Source organism: Arvicola amphibius, chromosome 13, assembly GCF_903992535.2.
Source record: "Arvicola amphibius chromosome 13, mArvAmp1.2, whole genome shotgun sequence".
In the NCBI taxonomy this organism is placed as follows: Eukaryota; Metazoa; Chordata; class Mammalia; order Rodentia; family Cricetidae; genus Arvicola; species Arvicola amphibius.
Window position 1 is genome coordinate 30,079,759 of NC_052059.1, and position 12,873 is coordinate 30,092,631.

The window sequence follows — 12,873 nt, forward strand, 5'->3', positions numbered from 1 at the left end:
AGAGGTGCATTGAGCGTTTTATATATATATATATATTCGCCTTTAGCTTCTGTTTAAAATCACAGATAGGCTTCTGGCTTGAAAAAGTGACACCTGTCCCCACAGAGATGAGAGAGGTAGTGGCTGGAGGGAAAGTATAGGCACAGGCTTGCACGTATTATGATAGATGCATGTATAGAACAACATAGAACAACATCCACATTGCCTTGTCTGAGGCTAGTATAGCCAACCCAATCAATCCAGTTTGCACAGGATTCTTCCAGATTAATCACAGAATATCCTGTATTCTAGCAAACCTTCTAGTCTGAAAAGTAGAATGCTTAAGGGTCCTGGTGTGAGCTCTAAATTAGATTTTGCGATGGTGGTAAGAACTTAGGCGTCTTAGTATAGGAAACCAAGGGAGTGCATAAATCATTCCAATGGAAGCAAGGAATGGTATCAGAAGAAGCAGAGCAAGGAAAATCAGAAAGAGCTTGAAAAATAGTAGTCTTAGAAATAGTAATGGTGCCAAGGGAGTCTTATCATGCAGAAGGCTATGCCAATGACTACAAAGTAGTCTGGTTTCCTAAAGCCCAAGGAGTAGACCATTGCAGGGAGGAAGAAGTTAGCATTTTCATTGAAAGTAAATTCAGGCTAGACTATGGCTGAACTCATCTATAAAATGATTGAATCAAATTCGAAAGTCTATTTTGCATGGGAAGGTGAGCAGGTACATAAAGTAACATTGACTCTGAGGAATGGCAGTTGTGCATCCAAATATCATGTGTCCCCAATCACAGTGATACATCTTTATGCACTGGAAACAAATTCTGCAACAATGGCCAGATGACTGTGGAAGATCGGGCTCTCTTGAGGCTCATTAGCAATTCAGGGAAGGAAGCCACTGCTGCTGAAACTAAATCTGCCTTTTCCAAACTCTGCTCCTCAGGAGAAAGAGCTTTTCTGTGAGGAAGGACTCATCTCTGAGTGACTTGCATCTCGTACTTGGGGAGGTCCTTGCAATAGCAATAGGCATTTGGGTCCCTGTGAACTTAAGTTGTCCTCATCTCTTATTTGGTTTCAACTCTGAGACCTACTGTGGCTTTGTGTCTCATGGGACTTCCCCTAGCACTCTGAAGTAGAAATCATCAAAGCCTAAGGATCTGAAGACTTGTCACTTATTACTCAACACCTCTGAACTAAGAAACTAGAGTGGAGGAGATGAGCTCTAGAATCACAATGGTGTGTGTTGACATCCTTCTCCTGCTCAACAGTTTTGGGCACATCGCCTCCTGATCTCCAATGTCCCGGACTTCCCAAATGGCTGTGATGACTTTGTAAGAGGCTCTAGGCAACGTCTCCAGAACTAGCACATCTGCTGTTCAGTCAAAGTAGTTGGCTTATCTAAATTTGTATTTAGATTTCCAATTCTTGATGTATCCCTTATTTCCTACACGAAGTTGTTCTCAGGTTACCTAACACCAGCTTTCACTTAGGATTCTTGATATTCATTTTGCCAATATTTTATAGCAGTGGTTGGTATGAGAATTCCCCATTGTTCTCTTGAGAGAATTGAGTACATTTTTGCCTCTAGATTTTTTTCATTTGCAATTGTTAATGAGTTCATTGAAAGTTCATTTGTCTCCCATTTTCATTTTTGTTATTCTGTGGCTTCTGAAGCATGTCAGCTCCCACCACCACCACTCGCTACTCACTCGGATTGCCTTAACATCCTTTCTCCTTTTCTTTCAAAAGTAAATTGTTGTCATGCAATTAAGATCTAAAGCTGTCTCTACTTCTTAATACTAATGTAATTTTCTGCATCATACTGGGGAAGGCATGGAGAAGGAGCACCATATTTTTATAGAATAAATCCATATATCTCCTTAGGAACAAAGCAAGAGAGAATGAATGCTTTTACAACACAAAAGTCAAAAAGTCATACCAGAAATGAACTAAAGACCGAAATCCATAAATTCCTTTGTTTGGGCAAGGTTGACAATAGTGAAATACATTTAACCCAGAACATTCTGAAAAATTCAAAATGCCAGTCTATAAGCCTCTTCTGTTTACCATGGTGTCTGTGGGATTTGGGGTTTTAAAACACAAATAAAACATATAACCAGGAACTTAAATATAAATGAGAGTATGCAATGATGACCCAGAAATCCTCAGTTAGCAGGCGCAGCTGTATCTCGAATCCCTCATGCCCCTGTAACGTACAGGGGCCGAACACTCTGCTCCGTTCACATACAGGTAGTGACGGACTGTAGAAGAAAATCACTCTCATATGGTAAGTCCCGCAGAACAGCGTCTCGAGGCTGGTTCAGTGCCTCACGCTCAGTACTTAGCACTTTATTTGTAGAATTGAATTAAACTGCAGACTTCATAGTTTTATATTTCCCACTCCTTCCTGAACAAAACAGTTTGAATATTCTGCCAGCACCTCAAAATCAATTCATTTAAAACCTAACTTATCATGTTCCACATAAAACCTGATTTTCATGTTCTCATTTTGGGTTAATGATACCACCATTTTCCCAGTCACCCAGGCTTGACACCTTCACACCATGCCAGCTTTAATCACAGTGAAGTACAGTTTTGATTATTTCACACCTTTCAAGAATATTCTGTGGCAGTTCTTCAGCCTTGAATGCAAGCTCCCACAGCCCGCCTTCCTGACCTTATTTTCCCCTTCCTCCAGTGCATGCCATCTGCTGCTGTCAGAGCATAACTGGCAGGGACCCTCTGGGCCTCATGCGTGTTTCAGGCACCACCCGCTGGCTCCTCAAAGCCTCATGTCCATTTATCTCAGCTTCTCCTGGAAGAAAACTACTTGTGTGAAATTACTGATACCATTTTCTAGCTCCCGTCTCCTTTTCTTTCAGCTTTGATGTTGAATTGAGCATTTTCATCTTTGAAAACTCCTCATTCTTTGTCTAAGAACTTTATATGGGAAAAAAAAATGTGAAGGCTTTCTTTTTCTAATTCTTCACTAATATAAATGATATTCAAACAAATTCAAAACATATCCTAATATACTTTCTAAGGGAAGTAAATGTTTGCCAAGCTTAATCTTGTCAAACTTGCTTCAGAAGTAAGTGATGCTCTTGGGGACAAATGGAGCCCCAACCCAGAAGTGCTGGGCACACATCTTTAACTTTTTCCTCTCAGCTTACTCCATCATTAAATGGTCATGGGAATGCACTGTGTGTGAGCCATAGCTTGTTAAATAGCGTCATCATTCTACATCTACATGTGTATTTATGTACTAAGCTATTTTATTCCCTGACATTCTGTGCTTCAGCAACAGATGGCATCTGTCCAGCACTCTAAACCCTATGCCACATGCATGCCCCACGCTGCGAACTTATTTACCAGGGAGTCAGTGTGATGGTTTCTAAGTTTTGTTTTCTTCACTGATTATTAGAGTGGATCACAGTGAATATGCTCAGCATATCTGCACACTTAAAAACTATATTTTAATAATTTCAAATATACAGATATTTTAATAATCATTTACCACTAGAAAATTTATTGGGACATCTTTATTACCCTGTGGTAGTTATCAAGATAGAAATAAAAAATGGCATTTTGTCAAATGACAAAGCTATAAATGGTCAGAAAAAGGTCTGTGTTCAGTGTCTTCAATGACAATATAATAACTGCCTCCTTCACCACCAGCTGTGCTTTAACAATGGCCCCCAGCAACAGCTTAAATATATTTTGTAATTTTTTTCATATATCCAAATATCCTGGAACATGGATATCATATTGTAGTCTCCTGCATATGAATATTAGGGTTGCTGCTAGCCTCCTCAATTGTAAGCAATATAATGTACATTATTTAACATAAACCTTTGCATACATGTGGATTATATATGTAGAATAACTTTTATAGAAAACCTTTTTCATACGGCAATGCTTCTGATAAACATTGTTAAATTTTCAAAGAGATTGCATTCGTGTTTTAAAAAATTTTGACTAATACCAGCAATGAATTAAGTGACCTGCTTTTCTAAGCACTTCATTTAAAAAAAATGTTTTTACACTGTATGTGTATGGATGTTTTGATTGCATGTTTGTCTGTGTAGCATATGTTCCGGGTGTTTACGAAGGCCAGAGGAGGGTGTTGGATCCCCTGAAACTAGAGGGTACAGATGGTTGTGAGTCACAATATGGGTGCTGGAAATTGAACCTTGAGTACTCTGGAAGAACAGCTAGTGCTCTTAACCGCTGAGTCATCTCTACTGCCTCCCTTTACCCCAACACTTTCTAATACTGATTTGTCCTCTGCCCCTAACACTTTTTAATATTGGTGTGTCTTGCATTCTGCTGTTATCTTACAGATATATGAAAACGATCTTCCACTGATTTATTAGGAATATCTTTAATGATGAAGAAGGTAGAGGAGTTTACCTATGTATGGAGCCTCCTCCACATAGGTTCCTATAATTAAGTACCATAATTGAGTACTATGTTAGGTGCAGAAATTTACTTCTCATAGTTGTGGAATCAGTGTTCTGTAAGATCAGGGCTCCAGCAGATTCGGTGTCTGTGAGGAGCACCTGTCACCAGGTTTACAGTGATGTCTTCTAACTGTGCTCCCCTGGTGGAGGGTACTTTTCTTGAGGTCTCTTCCCAGGATCTGATCTCTTCTCAAAGCTTCACCTCTTTGCTGTATTACTTTGGGGATTAGGAATTCACCCTGTGAATTCTGAGGTTGTGCAGATGACTGACTGTAAGGGGTGGTTCCTTGGATATATGTACGGTCTGCCTGTGTACTGGTCATTTTCTTACTGAGCTGCATTTGTTTTTATGACATTCAATCCTATGGGGTACTTGTATTTCAAATATTTTTCTAGTTTATCTTTTATTATTCATATGCAGACTTTTTATTTCTTTCAACTTTTAGATCCTTGGTTCAATCTTGTCATATGAATGCTCTGTATCAACCTGTGTGTTTATATAGGTTTGGTTTTAAATTTTTTTCTTTTTTGACATTATAGTATAATTACATCATTTCCCTTTCCCTTTCCTCCCTCCATTTCCTACTATAACCCACTCTACCATATACCCCTCCTCTCTCTCTTTTCAAACTAAAGGCCTTTTTCATTAATAACTCTTACATACATATATGGATTTAAAAATGTCTTCCTAAATCAACTCGCTCGGCTCTGTATAATGTTGCTTGTGTATATGTTTTTACGGATGACAGTTTCCATTTGAATAGCCTATTGGTGTGCTCTTCCCTGGGAACGACTATTTCTCCTGCTCTCAACAGTCCTTAGTAGTTGTTTTGTGCTTCCCTGATCCACTTTGCAGTGTCTATTTGTTGTGTTTGTTTGGGAAGTCATGTTAGTGAGACTTTATGGGTGTGTGGCTTCTGATATTACTAGGAGACATAATCCCAAAGCAAACTTCCTGATCCGCCCTCTAGCTTTTACAGTCTTTCCATCCCATCTTCCTCCCTTAGGGTCATGAACCATTTTAAGATTTTTTGAGGTGTGTTCTTACTATATATCTTAGGGGTTCTGTTATTGTGAAGAGGCACCATGACCACAGCAACTTTTATAAAGGAGAACACTTAACTGGGGCTGGCTCACAGTTTCAGAGGTTTAGTCCATCATCGTCATGGCAGGAAGCATGGCAGCATGCAGGCAGATATGGTGCTAGAAGAAGAACTGAGAGTTTTTCATATTGATCCACAGGCAGAAACAGGAGAGTGTGCCACATAGTTAAAAACTTACCGCCACGGTGACACACTTCCACCAATGCCACATCTACTCCAACAAGGCCATACTCCTAAAAGTGCGACCCTCTATGGGCCATGCATTCATACACATGAGTCTCTAGGAGCCATTTCTATTCAAACCACCACAACATTTAACCCACACTGGTCTCAGATGCCTGACCTTCCTGCCTTAACTTCCCCAGTGCTGAGATTGTGGGCATATGCCCTCTTCCTGCCTGCATGATCTGCAGTATTAATGAAGTCAGTGTTTATATTACTATTGTACCTGGGTGTCCATATGTATCTGTAACATCCAAGAATGGCTTTTTGTTTTTGAAGTACAAAAGCACATATAATGATCCATTATTTGAGCCAGCAAAAAAAAAAAAAAAAAGGTTAAGGCCCTTAGCAGTAAGCCAGACAAAATGAGTGTGATCCCCATAACCCACACAGTAAAAGAGAGAGCTGCCTCTTACAAGTTATCCTCTGAACTCTGTATCATACCCACACTCACACCTTCAGCATATAAATATAATACTTTAAAAAAAACTGTCCTTTTATAAATGTGATCTCTGCAATCTTATTAACAGTAAATCATGGAATTTTTAAAATTCTAATGTAGATAAGATGTTACCTATCACATGGTTTGGACACATTTCATTGTATTTGTAAACTATTTGCAAAACTAAGTGAACCACTGCCCCATCATTAGTGGTCATAGTTTTGACTGCCAGAAGGGGGCAACATTTTACAGTTGCGGTTATACCTGCTGCAGGGCCAGGGCAAATGGGATGACTGTTATGGACACAGATGCTCTGTTTCTGTTCAGAAGCCTCGCAGGCGTCTCCTCTGCCTCACTGCACAGCATTGCATCTCGGGGCCACTCTACCTTTGCTGCCTGGGAGACTGCGGAAGTTGCTGGGCAGGACCAGGGCATTATGTCTCGTTTTTACCTTTTCCAGCCTTTCTAAAGTGGATAGGATATGCGGAGATGCTTGAGAATGGATTTGTTACATGGCCCAATCAGCTGAACACGGATAGTCTCGGTGGTGAATGTAATAACAGCTAATGTGTAGCTGGCCTTAGCACATGGGAGACACTGTCTTCACCCTTTATACAGGTTAACTCGATTCAGACAGTAGCTTGCTAAGGAAAATCCCGTTATAGACCCCATCTCCTAGTTGTGAGAAGGCATAGAGAGATGGTCAGAATGGGAGCTGAAACCCAACCACAGGAACTGACTCTCTGTAATGGCCCATTCAGGATAGAGGAGACTTTCCTTACAATTTTCCCTTCTAATTTACAACCTGTTCAAGTTAGCCAAATAATGAGTACAGGGGAGAAAAATAGAAATTTTAAACTATTATAGTTTATTTTTCCCAAATCCCTTTATGCTTTTGGTTGATGTGGTCATTTGCAGTCTGAAAGCGAGCAGCTTTGATGCTGTCTTTGTCAGGTAAGTCCCAGTAAAAACTCTGCATCCCTTGACTCAAATTTTCAGCATCACCTCTGTATTAAAACAAGTTCAGAGATTTTGTTTGAAGTTATTCCTGCCTTTTTGCTGTCTGGTTTAAGTCGTATTTTGTGCTTTATGTCTAGATGGTTAAGGGCTGAAATACTTAACACAAAAAGCCATATAATCCCTCTGTAACCAACTGCATATAACAGTAATTCATGTAACCATGTTAGAGTAACAGCCTTTTTTTTTTCTTCTGGAAGGTTGGGTTAAACTTGAGCCTGTGAATTCTGTGTATTAGCAGCACACTTTAAACAGTTCTTTAAGGAGACTAGGCTTTCCATCCCTCTATTCCCATGTTAAATGCCAGGCTTTAATCATTGTATCACACACTTCCCCAAAAACCATTGAAACATTGTGAGATTTAAAGAATGTAGGTCATAAAACAATGGGAAGTTTTAAAAAAAAAAATCTGCATAGCACATACACTGCAAGTGGCAGAAAATGGCCCCAGAGAGAGAGATCCTTCCCTGCTTCCTCTAGCCCTTTCTACATGAGTTAGTTTTCTTTGTGTCTTGGCTCTCTTCTACACACTCTTTAAATGGGCTCTCACTTTACCATAACATCAATAACCACTGAACAAAAATTAGCTATTAATAGGTTCTACCTATGGACCAGCACTCTACAGAACATTAGGCATTACTCATCTCCTGTAATATTTACAATAATTTCATGAAGTGGATGCCTTTCTTCCCCTTGAGAGTTGGGGATCAGTGGGAATGAGGAGAGGGTAAAGGGAAACTTAACTGACTTGCAGAGGACCTGTGTTCAAATCTATTTATATTAAAAATCCATATATTGCCCTCCCCCTCTATTCTTACTCTTCTGTGGTTATGGTGTAACCTATGTCCTTATAAGTTAAATCAATTAGGCAAATTCTGTGCCTTGAGTTCTAGACTTTGAGTACACTAACCATCTAAACATCTTTAATAACTTTTTTAAAGCAATTAATTATCTCATGATATCTCAACCCCTCCACAACTGAGCTCCTTTCCAGGCTCAGTTTCTATTACCAAAGATGTTCCTGATTTTGATCAATGCAGCCCATCTATATCATGAAGCCCAAGCCAGACACCTGAAATTCAACCTCATCTTTTTTATAATAGTCCCTTAAATGCAGATCAAGAATTTTCTGTTCTTCATCCTCTTCTCCCTACTTTCATTGGCACCACTACTAGTTCATGTAAACCCTTTAACATGTCTCTCCTTTATGCCTTGCCATAGGGTGTCTCACTCAGAGTGCTTTTTCTGGGTAGAAATGACTGCATGCTTTTGGGATAAAAAGGAGTTCATCACTCACATAAAGATAAATTCCAGACTCCTTGGCATGGCCCAGCCAGCTCCCAGCGACGTGCCCCTCTCTGAGATGCCTTCTTCACCTCTAACTCTCTGCCCTCAGTCCTGTGCATTATCTCAGTTCTCTGGGTAGTTCATTATCCCCCTGAAATCCTGCTGCTATGGCTGTGACAGCCAGCCAGAATAAACCTCCCTTTCCAGCATCTCTACTCCTCTCCAAGCCATTGCTTCAGGTGCAGGTGTCTAGGAAGCCTCTGGGCCACTCGCCCCCTTCCCCTCCCAGCCTCATGCTGATTGTCCCTCCTCAAGGACATGCCCGGGTTTCTGACCCAGCATCCATCACACTGTGCCATATACCCTTTGTGACCTGTCTTCTTCCCTCCCATAAGTGAGCACCTGAGGCTAGAAATCAGCCTCTTCATCTTTTTCCTTTCTCCATTTTCCATGTTTAATTTTCAGGAATTTAAAGAGTCACTTTAGTTTGCTTTTCATTTTAGATGTGCGTGAGTTCCTGGTAAGTGGTTGCGGATTTGGTTCCTCTCCTCTCTCCTCACCCATGCTTAGCTGGCATGCTCCAATCCCTTTGCCCTGTTAGCTTTCAATGTAATTACAGCACAATTTGTGGTCATCAGAAGAACCAATGTTGATAAAATTGCCACTTTCAAATATTCCTTGTTTCCTTAGTACATTTTGCTACTAAAAAAATGCCTTATATATGGTAATTTGTATTCAAGACAGATATTTTGGCTCATGATTCTCGAAGATGTCTAAAGTTAGAGAGAGCTTCAATGAATTCTGTTCTTGTAATGGGCTCATTCTCATCTCCACAAATAATACCTTGTTACTTTGAACTTATATGGTGGTGGAGGGGGTGACCAGCTCTCCAACATCTCTTTCTAAGGGCACTATTCCCATCCATTTGAGCACTGCCTCATGATTTAATCACTGCATAACAACTCTGCATCCTAAGGATTAAGTTTTTGTTTGTATATTTGGGTGGTATACCGGCATTCAGACCATAGTGATTCTTATAACACTGTTAAATTTTAAAGTTAATGCAAACTAAAAAAAATACTTAAGATTTTTGTATATCTGTTGCTGGTTTTTTAAACTTTTTAAAATATATCTGTGTAAACATCCACAGCTGTTTTTACAAATTGTCCAGCCTCAGATCCTAAGTCCTGTTTTCCTCCCAGAGTCTGTTTCCTCCTCCTCTGCTCTGGGTCTAGATCCTGGGAGTCCTGGGAGATCTCTGTCATTTCCTGTATGTCTTCTTCCTTTTCTGGATCCCTTGCTGTGCTCCTTGGCCCCTTCTGAATTTTTGGAGTTTTGTTTTTGTTTTGTTTTTTTACTTTCCTCCCTTATTTTGTAAGAGCACAGTGTGCTAGTCAGCCTTCTGTTGCCTTGACAGAATACCCACGTTTAAGGGGAGGATTTTGGCTTTGGCATGCAGTTTTAGAGACTTTAGTCCATTATCTACTGACTCCATTGTTTCTAGTCCACAGTAAAGCAGGACAACCTTGGGGTCAGTATACGTCCAGGGATGCTCATCTCATGGTAACCAGAAACCTGGAGAAAAGGAGGCAGGTTGTTGGCCCAAGGGCACACCCTCAATGCAGCAAGACCTCACCTGCTAGGTGGATCCCTCTCCTCCATTAAATATCTCATCAGGGGGTCGACCCAATGATGAGGTTTAAGCTTTCATAAGCCAGTCACTTCCCCAGAGCCATGTCAGTCAAGCCTTTGGCACATGAGCTCTGGGGATAGTTTAGATCCAAACTATAACATTAAGAAATCATGTCTTGGTGACTGATATCTGAGCATGGCTATTTTCTGTCCTCACATTCCTGGCAATGGAACCACTACTTCTCTGGAAATAACGTCCCTTCAGAAGCTGGAAGCCGTCCACCTTCTGACTTTTGAAGTTGTTTGCAATTGAGCAGCCTACCCCATCCTCAGCTGCTCCCTTCGTGGCTGTTTGGGATTGTTTGCCTATCATTAGCTTTAAGGAAACTTTTGGGTTGTGTTCTTCCTGGGTGTGTGAAATTTTAGTGTTCTGTCTTGGCTGAAGAAAATGCCAACGCTCCCATACTTTATGTTGATGTTGTCTCTGCAAATGCTACCTCTCCTGACCACGACACTCCAGGGCCCCACCAGTCCTTGTGGGTACGGTCTGATTTCTTGTACTCTTCAGGGTCTTTCTCAGGCTCTGGTCCATACTGCCTTTTTGGGTTTTTTTGTTTGTTTGTTATGTAATAAGAGAATGACTTTCAAATATTGTCTTTTTCCATACTAGTTTGAGATCAGTATTTCCAACTGAACTCCTGAAATCACATCTGGTGTGACTACTGATATCTCCCACAAGAAAAGCTCATTGCCTTCCCTGACCATTATAAACCTCCAAACTCAAAATTTATCCCCATACTTTACCATCCTCATCCATGGGCAACCAAAGACCTCAGGCATGTCCCTCAGCAGCTCCCCCTTCTTCCCAGCCTACCCTGTTGATTCAATGTGGAAATATCTGCTCCTAGTCTTGCCTTTCTCCATTTCCCTCAACACTGCAATTTTCTAATTTCCATTTACGAGTTATGGGAGGCAATATATCATTCAATTCTACTGGGGTACGATTTCAGGTAGTTGTTTAAGAGTTTTCAAAGAAGAAATGAGGCTGTGTTTTTAATATAAATTGGCTTTATTTCCTTGGTTCATAATGGAAGATATATGTATAAAGCAATTGATTTTATATGTTGGCCTGTGATTCTGCTATTTTCTGCCGAGCACCTTCTTCCTCTAACAGTCTCCGTCCCTTTCATGTTTACCTCAGTCTTGTGCTCATGAGAACTGAAGAGAGGTTCTTATTGCTCCTTAGAACCTAGGTATCTTAAGTGCATAGTGATGACCCAGTGCAGACTACCATGTACCAGGTAAACATATGTTGGGCAAATGCCCTCCTTATATCCTCCCATCTTCTACATTAACTTTAACGGAAAAAGAGATGACTTGCACAGAGTCAATTTACACTTCAAATCAGAGGTTCTTTAGCAAGAATATGAGACATGATTATGTCCTTAACCAAGACACAAGAATTATAACGGGTAAGACAACTGCTTTCTATCAAACAACTGGATTTTGCCATCTATTAAAAAAAAAACATAAACCCGGGCAGTGGATGTACACAGCTTTAATTACAGCACTTTGGAGGCAGAGGTAGGTGGATTTCTGTGGGTTCACGTTCAAACTGGTCTACAGAGCAAGTTCCAGGACAACCAAGGCTATATACACAGAGAAACCCTGTCTTGAAAAAAAAAAAAAAAAGATAAAAGGAATCTGCTATCCTTGTCTTTCAGGAGCTACTTGTCTCATAATAGTTCTGTCTAGGAGACTGTAACTCTCAAAGGACGTGTTGTGATACGTGCCATATGCACTGAGCTAGCACACATGGGACAGGGCATGGTCTCAGATGGTCTCATTTTCTGTCTTGGAGAAGTGGTGGGAACTAGCTGGGGGAAGAAAATGGGAAAAACACTTTATCAAGAGCTGCATATTCAGAGTTGTGAAACAGAGACTGCGGCGCTGTGTGAGTCCACTCGTGAGCATAAGCATGTCAGCACATGTCCCCAAGGGACCAGCAAGATCAGCCTAACAGGCCATAGGACAGTCACCACCCACCAGTCACTTAACCTTGGCACAGTGTAATCTAGCACCCAGCCATCTTCAGTCATGCTTAACTGTTCCCCGTCCAGGAGCAAAACAAACACTGTTTTATATTTAATTGTCTTCCTCATTTTCCTTTCCCCTAAACCAGTTCTCTATTTTTCTCTTTCCTGCTCTTCTTTTGCAGGCACACACACACACACACACACACACACACACACACACACATAATCCGTTTATTTATTTAAATGTTTACTTTTGCTACCTTAAGTGTTTAATATTATATGAACTATGTTTAGGAAAAATATTATTAAATGTGAGTGTAAACTTTTAAAGATTAGGTAGGTAGTTATTGAATTGTCTGTTTTAATGTGCTTTAAAGTAGACATTGAAGTGCTTTAGAATGAAATCTATGTGTAAATTGACAGCCTCCGAATCCTCTGCTTCTCACCCACCGTTTCTGATAACACCTCCAAGGTTTAGTTCTCTTCTAAAAATGTGAAGTCGAAGCAGATGGAAAAGCAGCTGATACATATTTATATGTATGTATCTGTTTATAAACTGTAAATCAGTGTGGTTTTTGTACTCTGCCATATTCACGTGTCAACAGTTCTCTATAAAGAGAGTGTGTCTCCAAAAGGGGAGGAAACAGTGGGGAAAAGTTCTTAGGAAAAGACTTTCCTCTGTTTAG

At 40.4% G+C, this 12,873-nt stretch overlaps 1 protein-coding gene across 1 annotated transcript in view; it reads left to right on the forward strand.

The window, feature by feature from the left end:
- The window catches only part of Diaph3 (diaphanous related formin 3), a 449,862-nt gene that overhangs the window by 318,716 nt on the left and 118,273 nt on the right, over positions 1-12,873 (forward strand). The window lies entirely within an intron of this gene.